The following is a 13,378-nucleotide window of genomic DNA, read 5'->3' on the forward strand; positions in this document are numbered from 1 at the left end:
TGTTAGCCCTTGTCTTTAGCTTTCCAACAAACTTGGTTTCATCAAATTCGGAGTTTGTTTGCAAAAGTTGTGGCCATTTCAATTTTACCTGTTCCCGCATCTCTCTACCTATTGCGGGTGCCTGGGGTCCTTGACCCCCGGTTGCCCGGGGTCACCCTAGCCCCTCCGTAGACATCTCTCACCGGTGTGGGTGCCCGGGCTCATCCGGGCCGCTCCCTCCATCCTCTCCCTTCTCTGTTCGGTGCGGGTGCCCGGGGTTTGGGCCCCCTGGTGCCAGGCCCCTCCCCGCCACCACCTAATCCCCCCTGTCTGGTGTGGGTGCCCAGGGTTTGGGGCCCCCGGGTGCCCGGCCCATCCCAGGTGCCCCCTTCCCACCTCTCGGCCTACCCGGGGTGCCCGGAGTCTTGGAACCCCGGGTGCCCGGTCCCCCTGCCGTGTTGCTTTTCTTGTATGTCCGGGTGCCCGGGGTTGTATGGATTTTCCTCTATTAGGTCCGAGCACCTGGACCCCTTTTTTCCGGATGCCCGGGGTGGCGGTTGTGTGCAACAACCATTTTTTTCTTGGGGGTATTTATACCCCCTTCTTCCACCTTCAACCCCAATCCTCTTGCAAGATTTTCCCCCCATCATTGTAGACCTCTTGGAGCTTTCTATGCCTCAATCCCTCCATGGATTCTTGCTAGTTTTGGGGGGAAAGAGAGAGGAGATCTAGATTCACATTTCCACAAATCACTTTCTCCTCTATGTGAGGGGAATTCCTTGGATCTACATCTTGGAGTTCTTGGTGTTCTCCTTCTTGTTATTCCTCTCATTTTCCTCCATAGCTTTCGTTGATTTGGTGGTATTTGGGAGTGGGGGACTTGGGCACTCCGTGTGCCCTTGCCATTGCACTAGTTGCATCAGTTTGAGTTCTCCACGGTGATACTTGGAAGTGAAAAGTTGAGAAGCTTATTACTATTGGGTGCTTGGTACCCTAGAGCTTGTTCCTCTTGGGTGCTTGGGTGGTCTAGACGGTTGGTGGTGCTTCGGAGCTCAATCATTGTGGTGTAAAGCTCCGGGCAAGCGTCAGGGTCTCCAATTAGGTTGTGGAGATCACCCCGAGCAATTTGTACTGGTTCCGGTGACCTCCCCCAAGGGTTGCCAAAGTGTACGGGTTTAGTGACCACCCGCAAGGGTTGCCATTTGTATGGGTTCACTGACCGCCCTCAAGGGTCCCTTAGTGGAATCACATCATCTTGCATTGTAAGAGGGCGTGAGGAGATTACAGTGGCCCTAGTGGCTTCTTGGGGAGCATTGTGCCTCCACACCGCTCCAAACGGAGATTAGCATCCGCAAGGGTGTGAACTTCGGGATACATCGTCATCTCCTCGTGCCTCGGTCATCTCTTACCCGAGCCCTTTACTTATGCACTTTACTTTGTGATAGCCATAGTATGACATGTTATATATCTTGCTATCACTTAGTTGTTTATCTTGCTTAGCATAAGTTGTTGGTGCACGTAGGTGAGCCTAGTTGTTTTAGGTTTTGTGCTTGACAAATTAAATGCTAGTTTTATTCCGCATTTGTTCAAGCCTAAACCGTAATTATTTTAAAGCGGCTATTCACCCCCCCCTCTAGGCGACATCCACGATCTTTCAATTGGTATGAGAGCCTCATCTCTCATTGTTAGGCTTAACCACCTAGAGAGTAAAGATGTAAACTAGGGGATTAGGATTCTCTGACACTCTTAGTTCTGATGGCACAAATTTTGATGTTTGGGTAATTCGCATACTTAATCTCTTTAGGGTCATGGACCCAAATTTGGAGCGAATTGTAGATATGGGTTTCCTCCTTCGAATGATCCCCCGAGATCATCTTTAGAGGATGAGAACAAATCTTATCTCAATGCTCAAGCTTCTAATGTGCTTTTCGATGCTTTGAGCAATGTAGTTATATTTCAACTCATGTCGTTCCGGGATGCTCATGAGTTGTGGACAAAGCTTCAAGATAAATATGATGTGTCCAAGATTTGTGGGGATGATTGTTCTCCCTCCACCTCCGGTCGTTTTGTGTTCTCAACTTCTTCTACTTCACCTACATGTGGATTGCCATAAGGTAATGATATGGTGAGTAGTGGTGTTCATTGCAATGATGATAGTGGGCTTATTGTTGATTATCCTTCATCACTATCTTATTGCAATGCTTCATCTTATTGTGTTGATAGTTCGTGCATATCATGTAGAAATTGCTTGACCAAATCTCATGATGATATGCTTTCTATGTCTTGTTGCCATTATAAAAATGTATCTATTTCCTTGAGCTATTGTGCTAAAAATGTAGAGGAAATCCAACATCCCATGGAACAAGATGTGGTCTTGAATGGTGCCTCAAGGGATCTTACATCATCTTCTATTGTTTCTCACTTTTGCCTTATGGCTAAGGCTTCAAAGTTATCTCCTACTTTGAACCCCAATATGTCTCATGATGATGATGTTGATGCTAATGAGGATGAGTATATTGATGAAGAGAATGGTAATGTTGCTTCCTTAAAAATTAAGGGGGAAATTATTTTTAAAGCTCTTCATAAAAATAAAATTGCTCGTTCCAACTTCATGGAAATCATGTCTATTGCTGTTGAGTGCAAGAAATGCATTGAGGAGTTGGAATCTCATCTCGAGGAGCATGAGGTCACCATTCATAAAATGGAAGGTCATGAGCATGTTATACTAATGAGATGGCGGACCTATCTCAAGCTCTTGAACTTGAACAAACCACCAATAAATCTCTTGAGGAGACCTTTGCTCTAGAATTATCTAGAGTGAGGGAATCTCATGATAGAGCTCTTGAGGTGTCCAGTGATTTTGAAACTAAAAATGAGAATCTTGAAGTTGCGCATGCTATACTCCTTGAGGACTTTGGGCACCTCGAAAATGACTCAAGGGTCATTAAGAGTGAGCTCATCAGACTCACTGAGTCTCATACACAACTTAAAGCTTCATATTCAAAAGAGCTTGCCAAGTTTCCTTCTCCTCTTGTTGTTAATGATGATGCTTGTGCTACTAACTCTAGCTAGTTCTTGTGAAGCATCCATTTTGAAGGAGAATGTTGAGCTAAGGGCTCAACTTGAGTTGCTATCTAGAAATTATGGGAAATTGGAAGAAAGTCATGTAAAGCTCACAAGCTCTCATGATGATCTTCTAGTATCCCACAATGTACTAAAGATAGCTCATGAGGCTATGATTTCTAAGGTAACATCTAGTGAGCCTCGTGTGGATACTATCACTACTTCAAGTCTAAATCTTATATTGCCATGTGCTAGTCCTCGTAATTCATCCACTCATAATGTTGCTACATCTTGTGATGAATTACTTTCCTTGCCTTGTTGCTCTAACGTTGAAGCTTATACACTACCGTGGGATGCTGCTAACGCGACACTATGATCAGAGACCCTTCGACGAAACTGTGTGCGATGCAATAATCGCAAACGGTGGTGTAAAAAACCCGTCAAAAAAGGTGCAAAACGTTTGCGATGGAGGATGCATCAAACACGGTTCAGATTTTAGTTGTGTGTGCGATGCAGCGCATATGGTTCAGTTCAATTAACTGTTTGCGATGAGGAGGAACAAAAGAAACGGGCAACCAGATGAAGGTGTGTGTGATATACAGCATACGGTTCACTCGTATGAACCGTTTGTGATTAGGAAACACAAAAGAAACGGTCAGCCAGATCAAGGTGTGTGCGATATACGGCATGCGGTTCACTCGGATGAACTGTTTGCATTGAGACAAGAGAACAGAAACGGTTCAACTTAACAAGATGTGTGTGATACGAGGCAAACAGGTCTGTAATCGGAAACGTGTGCGAAGACCGATAATACTGCTAACAAGCCGTTTGTGTTGTGAGTGATTGATGAAAACATCACCGACGGGTTCCATTGTTTAGTCCGTGTGCGATGTGATTTTCTTTGTCCGCACAACATCTACGCTCTGTCTACAGAGCATCAACATATATACTTAAAAAGACAGCATTGCATAACCAAATTAAGCATACAATTACACAAGTGACTACATACATAACATTTCCACACACCAAAGTAAGCAATTACATGCATACTAAAGTAGGGGAAATGAGGATATAATCATCTACTTATTGTTGCGACGACGCTTGCCATTGCTCTGCTTCCGGTTGGATCCCTGGTTGTTTTGGGGAAGGAGGCACTTCCTCATGTCAACGATCTGCCTGTACATGTCATAGCTCGTGTACGCCTCCTTGGCCGCGTACACGACGTGAGCTTTGTCGAGTTTCTCCATCTAGGCCGAGTGTCAGGCACGCTTGTTGCATGAATCCTTCATGTCTCTGTAGTAGGGGTCTATGATGGCCTCGGCGAGGTGAACCAGTGAGTCCTTCTCATGCTCCTTGCTGCCCCAGATCCTGTATTGGCCCTGGATGTCGACAAGATTCTGGCAAGCGATACCCGAATTCTCGAGCGCCTTTACATCGTTGATGATGTCCACCGTAGCGAACATGTAGTGGGGGCTGTTGACAAACCTAGCGAAACGCTCGCAAGGCCTTGTGGCCAAGCAGTAGTGGTAGACGAGGACGTGGTGGCGCACACACATCTGGGCGACGGCGACCTTGGGACGAGACTTGGCACGAGCGCAGGTGTACTTGAGGTCGAACCCGACCACCTTGTACTTCTCCTCGGCAAGCAACAGGTCCATGATGTGGATGGAGTGCTCCACCCAGACCGGGTCATTGGTGTACACCACCGAGAGGTCCATGAACCTTCTGTGGGTGTCCACCACGGCACGCATGGTGAACTGCTTCTCATCATCGGCAGCCGCTCAGAGAGCCGTTGGAGCCGCGCAGGATACCCTCTAAGAATTTCTCGTGGTGGGTGTGCTTCTTGCAATGGTGGGGCCCGATCGAGAGGTTGAAGAGACACAAGGGTTAAATGGCCACTGTAATAAATGGGGGTCGGCCGGCCTGTAATCGTCATGTCTTGTCACGACGTTCATAGCGGAGGATTCCAGTGCATGCTTGACAACACCGCACCGCACGCATGGGCTCGAAGAGGCGCCAAATGTATCGTCGGTGAGCCTGTTCCCTCGCTACCGCGCTGTTTACTGTGCAAGCTTCCCGCCCGGCTAGTTTGGCCACGCGTCGGCTAGAAGAGGGACAAATCATGGGCGTTTATTGGCAAAAAGCTTTGTAAAAACGAAGTGTGTGGAGTGACTTCGGTCATAAGTTTACCCATGGTTGATGAGGTCAAAGTTACACAGAAGGGTGATGATGGACACTCGAGTGGATAATTAATTCTGCCCTCTACCGGGCACACGGTGGAAGAAACCAACTGTGTGCAATAATGTCGAAGATCGCAGTCGAGTTAGGTATACAGATCGTGTGCTATGAGATTGACAAGGTAAACAGATTCGAGAATGGTTAATAAAATCTAAGACCATTGCATATTAAGTTCAAAATAGTGCTACCAATACACGAGTCTCATACGATGCCATTTCAACGATCGTACTACAAAAGCTCGAAATATTACAAGGTTCAAATTCCAGAGTTATATGGCTCAAAATTCGAAGATTACAAGGTTCAAACTGATATTAGAAATGAAATTCAGCTCATCAGCTACAAACGCTCGCGCTGATCCGCTGAACATGGATATCAGAGAGGTTCAAACTAATATTACCACTTCTAAGTCTGGTTTCGAAACCTCACAATTTTTGCAAAGGGGTCAGCCACTGAGAAGTCATGTATGGGGTTGACACGATGACTTCCGATTACTCTGTCATCTGAAGTTCCAAAATGAAATTCAGCATTTTTGGAGCCTATTCTATTCTGCCGTAGGCGCCGGCGTTGATCAACAAACCATTCATTTTTGCGAAATAAATGTATGGCAAAACTCATTTCCTTCAGCACCCTTGCTTTGAGAACAACGAACCTGGCGAATATAATCTCCGGTAAGGTCCCTCGGTAGGAGTTCAAAGTAATTTCTGAGAGATGCAGATCTAGGCATTCGACGTGATTGTTATATTGTATCACATTATCCACCACTGGGCCTAATCTTATCTGCAAAAGAAGAAAACGTGTTAGTGCCTACATGCAGTTTTGAACATTACTACAGGCCTATTTGGTTTGTAGGATTTGTAAAATGCACTAACATGCCATCTTCAATCTGACATGATTAACATGGGCATTTTATTACATTCTAGAAAAATGTAGCCTACTTCACAAGAGGTTGGAGTGGATGAAAAGTTCCCTAAGAAAACTAGTATAGATGAATCCAAAGGAGAAATGCTTATTGATTGTAACCATATGGATCAAGCAACCAATATGGGGGGGACATGTATGTACTAAAATCCTCCAAAAGAATCCTTCAGAAATCGTAGTACATTGTCATTGTAAACTTGGAAAAAGGTGTCACAAATTGAACTCCCTTATGGTTAACATTTAACAGGAAAGGAACATCACCTCGATATATAGCTTCTCCAAGCACGGAAAGCATCTCAGGAAACTGACAACTTGGTCCAGGTTGGGGCTGATAGATTCTAGTGCCAAGACCTTCACTGTGCGCTGTTCCGGGGTCAAGCTTGTCGGGATCATTTTCCAAATGACAGACGAACAAACATCTTCAAAATTAGAAATAATGTTAATTTGTAGAAGGAGAGGTAGAAAGCGGCTGTTGTACCTGAACGGGTGTGGATCCATTAAAAAGTTCGGAGTATTTGTCAGACGAGTATCCCACCACTATCAATTTTGGCGCAGAAATGACATTGATTCTTGTTGGACCTTCTTGATCAACTACACGTAATCTCTCAAGTGCAGGTGTGTCCTCAATGACCATACCGTGGTACACATCTTGTGATGTATTCCTGCCACACCAGCAACACACATAAATAGTCCGGAGAGTCATGGAGGTGATGTGGAAGGTACTCAACCCATTGATTGCCTGAAGACGAAGGTACTCGAGTGCACTACAGCCACGGAGCAGGCGCTCCATGTCACCATTTGAGAGGCAGACGACGACGAGCTCGAGGTGCTTCAGTCATGGTAGAATAAGAGCGGGCGCGTCATTAAGGGGGGATGGCAGTTCCTGAACTTGGCGACGCGCAGCGTGGGCACGAGGCGGAGTGCGGACGTTGGCAGTGACCGCATATGCCCATCATCAAAAGTGAGCTCCTCGAGCTGATCTAGGGCGGGGGATCGGAACCAGTCGTCAAGCTTGGCTCGGTACTTGCCGTTTGAATGGAACTTGCCCATTCTAAGGCCTCTGGTTGGGCCAAGGTGATTGCCGAGGATCTTGGAGAACGCGTCCAAGATTTTGCGATAGCCATGGCAGAGCTCGTGGATGTTGATGAGGTTGAGAGGGCTCGAGTTCCATAGGGGGCGCCACCACCAGGAAAGGACGGTTATCCGCGCCCCATATTTGATTGGGAGGAGGGAGATGATGACTGTCAACATATCACCGGGAGGCTGCTGATGAAGTCTAGGCCTGCTGGAGTCGCTTGCGGTTCTAGCTCACCCCACCTCTGCTTGTTGGCAGCCCCGTTCTCCACCTCCGGAGTCTCCTTGTCAGCGGTGCTTTCTGATAGAAATGAGAGTACAGGGAATATTTAGTTAAAACAGGGCAATAGAAAAGTGTATTGGTAACAAGAAGTTATTAGGTAGGAATATAGTAAGAAAAGGGAATAACAGTTGGTTGCTTAAATACTACACAATTCATTTCATATTGCTGGGTAAGTCAACATGCAGATAGTTGAAAGGAAAACTTACTTCGAACAAAGTCTGGACGGATGATATCGTCGGGGAAGTTGCCATATATCCCATGACCAGGCCCTTTTATGTGCAGTGCAATTATAGTGCCAGCTTTCAGTTCATAAAACTTAGAAATTTCTTTCCAAAAGCCAGTGCCAAAATAGGAGTCACCACGTTCATCAAGTCTTAAAGTAGCAACGATTGTAAATCCATGGTTTGTTTGCAGTATGACATCCCTGCAGTCTTGATTTATATAAAGGGAAAGATTGTGCACTACAGATTCTGTTGCATAGCAAGGGACACGCTGTAGAAAATGGTAGGATTGTTAAAGAAAATATGGTAACATGCAAATATGGGCCCAAATTGAAAGAACTGTACAGCAGTCGAAATCGAATGACAAAAATTTATAATTAAACAGATAGGGTAAACATGATGTCATGGAAATATGAGAGTAATCGAAGAACAATACATCATTAATTTGCCTAATATAGAAAGAAGAGGGGAAAAATCCCCTTTGACGTATATGGTGCATGTGGCACCTTTTATCCAAATGTAGTAATATTTAGAATATGTTCAGGAAAGTAGGCCATGCCAGCCGATTTAGGGTGAGATTGAACATACCGCGCACATCCTCAAGTCATCTGGTACGGTGAGATGGAATGTCTGGCGGAGGCCGCAAGGTCCTGATGTGTCCGCACACTATACACTCTATGAACGGAAGAAAACCCTCAAATCAGCTCATATAAAAATGAATTCACGGTGATTTCGGCCGGGTGATTAAAGGAGGCAGATGAACTGGGATAAGAGATGAGATAATATCTCATTAAATTAGTTACCTTGTTGTCCATGAGAAAGAACCCTCAGTACGGCAGATTCCCCAACCGAGCGGAGCTGGGTTGACCACGAGCAGCGTCGAGAAAGTCCATGGCGATAGGCGGCGGCAAGCGGAAGTGGCGAAATGCGGTGGGCCTTGTCGGCAGCCTGGCAGCGGCGGCAGGCGTCGAGCTAAGTGTTTACCGCCGCGATAGGCGGTGCCATGCATAGACGCGGAGGAGCTTGTGCAGGTGTGAATGGGGACCGGAGGGGGTGGCGGGCGGGGTGAGGGTCTTTGTGACGTGGGGATGGTGAGGGTTTTCTTTTTCTTTTTTGAATTGGGTGGTGAGGGTTTTCTGTCCCACAAAGAATTTTGGAGGCGACGGTTTGCTAGAGCCAACCGTGTGTGATTGACACAACAGGCAAAATGAAAGTCATTGCACACGGTTCCAATTTTGGGAACCGTGTGTGGTTGACGTACTACCTCCGTCCTGGTTTATTGGTCCCCTTTGTAATTTTTACCAAATTCTGACCAAATATTTAACTAATAAATGTTTATGCATGTCACCAAAAATTATATCATTGAACACTATGATCAAATACCCATCCAACAACATAATTTTCGCTGACCAGCACTAACATTTTGTCAGTTAAACCTTTGGTAAAAATTTAACACAAATTACAAAGCGGACCAATAAACCAAGACGGAGGTAGATTCCATCAACTGAACTGATTGCATCCATATCCCACGGTTAGACATGAGTAAACATAGATTAAACATACTCATACATAGATAATAAGCGTACACGTACACAAGCATAGCTCAACCATAAGTACATAGTTCAACCGTCATTAAGCATACTCAAGCGTACATAGTTCGATCCCACATCTCATCTCACACGCCGGCACGATCCTGAAGCTTCTCCAGGTACTCGGGTACGCGCCGTACGCCACCCTGCGAGAATACTTCTGCTTGAAGGAGCCAACGTCCCGTCCTCTTACATGCGCCAGAACACTTAGATACGCGTCGTGAAGCTTGTGTTTGCAAAATGGGCATCGATAGCTGCCGTTCCAGGTCCTAATATGCCTGTTATGCATTCCCGCATAAAGCTCCCTCAGGATTTGCCTCTTGTACCTCCTCTGGCCATCTTCATCCTCGCTATCCACATCGTCAGACAGCACCTATACAAATAGTAAAACAAATTTGGCATCAAATCAAGGATTAAATGCCGTGAAGTAGGATTAGGGATTTACGGCTATTTATTTATACATATCCAGAGATTATGGTTTGATTTTTGAGCACGGTCGTCTATGTACAGACCAACCTTGAAGAAAATAATGGCACAAATATATGTAGGTCATTCAAAATCAATTGTCAAGTCCTGGCTAGGAATTATTAGCACGAACACTAACCCTAGTCAGATTACTAGCGGAGATCATTTGCATAGATGAAACAACTAATCACTTATCACCTGTACGATTCAACAATCAATACACTACACGGATCTAACGAAACTTACTTAGATTTCATGGATTGGGAGAACATAACCATAGGATTTCTATTCCAAAAAGGGGGAGGCAGGAGTAACCAGAGAAACCCTATGATCTATTTGACATATAAATGGCTATAGATGACTAACCAGCTGTCCTTCGTCGTTGGAGTGGTCGTCGGAGTCGGAGTCGGGGTTGTCACCAGAGTCGGTGTGGAACTCCGCCTCCGTCTGTGGAAGCTCGACGCCGTCGATGATGTCAGGGTGCAGTGATAACTCGCCGGCAGTGACGGCAACCTCTATCTCCATCTCCACGCCGTGCTCCGGTTCTTTAGTAGCCCCGGCGTCGCCACTCCCTCTGATGGGGCGCTTCGGCGGCATCCTCATACACTAACGGCTTTGAGGACTCAGAGTGGCGTCGAGGATGTGATACGTCTCCAACGTATCTATAAGTTTTGATTGTTCCATGCTATTATATTATCCATCTTGGATGTTTTATATGCATTTATATGCTGTTTTATATGATTTTTTGGACTAACCTATTAACCTAGAGCCCAGTGCCAGTTTATGTTTTTCCTTGTTTTTGAGTTTTATAGAAAAGGAATACCAAACGGAGTCCAATTGACGTGCCAATTTTTGATGATTTTTTATGGACCAAAAGAAGCCCCCCGGAGTAAAAGAGTTGGGCAAGAAGAGTCCCGAGCCATCCACGAGGTTGGAGGGCGCGCCCTACCCCCTTGGGCGTGCCCCCCTATCTCGTGGGTGACTCGGAGACTCCCCTGACGTGAGACCGACGCCAAAAATTCCTATAAATACAAAAAACCCCAGAAAGAAACCTAGATCAGGAGTTCCACCGCCGCAAGCCTCTGTAGCCACCAAAAACCAATCGGGACCCTGTTCCGGCACCCTGCCGGAGGGGGGATCCATCACCGGTGGCCATCTTCACAATCCCGACGCCCTCCATGACGAGGAGGGAGTAGTTCACCCTCGGGGATGAGGGTATGTACCAGTAGCCATGTGTTTGATCTCTCTCTCTCTCTCTCATGTTCTTGATATGGCACGATCTTGATGTACCGCGAGCTTTGCTATTATAGTTGGATCTTATGATGTTTCTCCCCCTCTACTCTGTTGTAATGGATTGAGTTTTCCCTTTGAAGTTATCTTATCGGATTGAGTCTTTAAGGATTTGAGAACACTTGATGTATATCTTGCGTGTGCTTATCTGTGGTGACAATGGGATATTCACGTGATCTACTTGATGTATGTTTTGGTGATCAACTTGCGGGTTCAGTGACCTTGTGAACTTATGCATAGGGTTTGGCACACGTTTTTGTCTTGACTCTCCGGTAGAAACTTTGGGGGCACTCTTTGAAGTTCTTTGTGTTGGTTGAATAGATGAATCTGAGATTGTGTGATGCATATCGTATAATCATACCCGCGGATACTTGTGGTGACATTGGAGTATCTAGGTGACATTAGGGTTTTTGTTGATTTGTATCTTAAGGTGTTATTCTAGTACGAACTCTAGGATAGATCGAACGGAAAGAATAGCTTTGTGTTATTTTACTACGGACTCTTGAATAGATCGATCAGAAAGGATAGCTTTGAGGTGGTTGCATACCCTACGATAATCTCTTCGTTTGTTCTCTGCTATTAGTGACTTTGGAGTGACTCTTTGTTGCATGTTGAGGGATAGTTATATGATTCAATTATGTTATTATTGTTGAGAGAACTTGCACTAGTGAAAGTATGAACCCTAGGCCTTGTTTCGAAGCATTGCAATACCGTTTTCGCTCACTTTTATTACTTGTTACCTTGCTGTTTTTATAATTTCAGATTACAAAATCCTATATCTACCATCCATATTGCACTTGTATCACCATCTCTTCGCCGAACTAGTGCACCTATACAATTTACCATTGTATTGGGTGTGTTGGGGACACAAGAGACTCTTTGTTATTTGGTTGCAGGGTTGTTTGAGAGAGACCATCTTCATCCTATGCCTCCCACGGGTTGATAAACCTTAGGTCATCCACTTGAGGGAAATTTGCTACTGTCCTACAAACCTCTGCACTTGGAGGCCCAACAACGTCTACAAGAAGAAGGTTGTGTAGTAGACATCAAGCTCTTTTCTGGCGCCGTTGCCGGGGAGGCTAGGTAAGCGACACTAACACCCCATCAACTAAGCTCTTTTCTGACGCCGTTGCCGGGGAGGTTAGTGCTTGAAGGTATATCTTTAGATCTTGCAATCGAATCTTTTTGTTTCTTGTTTTATCACTAGTTTAGTCTATAAAAGAAAACTACAAAAAAAAGGAATTGAGGGTGCCTCATATGCTTCATCTTTTTAATGTCTTCCGTGAAAATGATGGAAAGGAAAATTGTGCTCAAGTGCTAGAAGAAGAATGCATTAGAATGTTTGGCACTAAATCTTTGTATGATGAGCATGATTGCAATGTTGTTAGTACGAATTCCTTGAATATCCATGATGCTAATGATATGCAAAGCCACAAGCTTGGGGATGCTATGTTTGATGAAGATGATATTTTTAGTCCCCCAAGTTTTGATGAGAATATTTATTTTGATGATAGCATGCCTCCTATTTATGATTATATTGATGAAAGTGGGTTTGGAAGAGTATCAACTTTAGGAAGTAATGATCCCACTATTTCGGAGGGTGTTGAATCTTATTGTGATAATTATGAAAGTGGATTTGGAAAGGTCGTGACTTTATTTAGTGATTAATCCACTATTTCGGAAGAGGTTCCAATTGATTATGATAACAAAGTTGCTATTTATGATGATTATTGTGATGACATGTATGCTATAAAGAATAATGATAACCATGAAACTTGTCATCTTGATTTTAATTTTCAATTGGATTATGCCTCACATGATAGTTATTTTGTTGAGTTTGCTCCCACTACTATTCATGAGAAGAAATTTGCTTATGTGAAGAGTAATAAAATTTCTATGCTTGTGCATCATGAAAATAGTGCTTTATGTGATAGTTATATCGTTGAATTCATTCGTGATGCTACTGAAAATTATTATGAGGGAGGAATATATGCTTGTAGGAATTGCAATAATATCAAGTTTCCTCTCTATGTGTTGAAAATCTTGAAGTTATGCTTGTTTTGCCTTCCTATGCTAGTTGATTATTGTTCCCATAAGTTGTTTGCTCACAAAATCCCTATGCATAGGAAGTGGGTTAGACTTAAATGTGCTAGTCATATTATTCATGATGCTCCCGTTATGTTTCAATTCTTATCTTTTATGTGAGCATCATTGAAATTGTTATGCCTAGCTAAAAATGCATTAAAGAAAAGCACTTG

This window comes from Aegilops tauschii, chromosome 7 (assembly GCF_002575655.3).
Source record: "Aegilops tauschii subsp. strangulata cultivar AL8/78 chromosome 7, Aet v6.0, whole genome shotgun sequence".
Lineage (NCBI taxonomy): Eukaryota > Viridiplantae > Streptophyta > Magnoliopsida > Poales > Poaceae > Aegilops > Aegilops tauschii.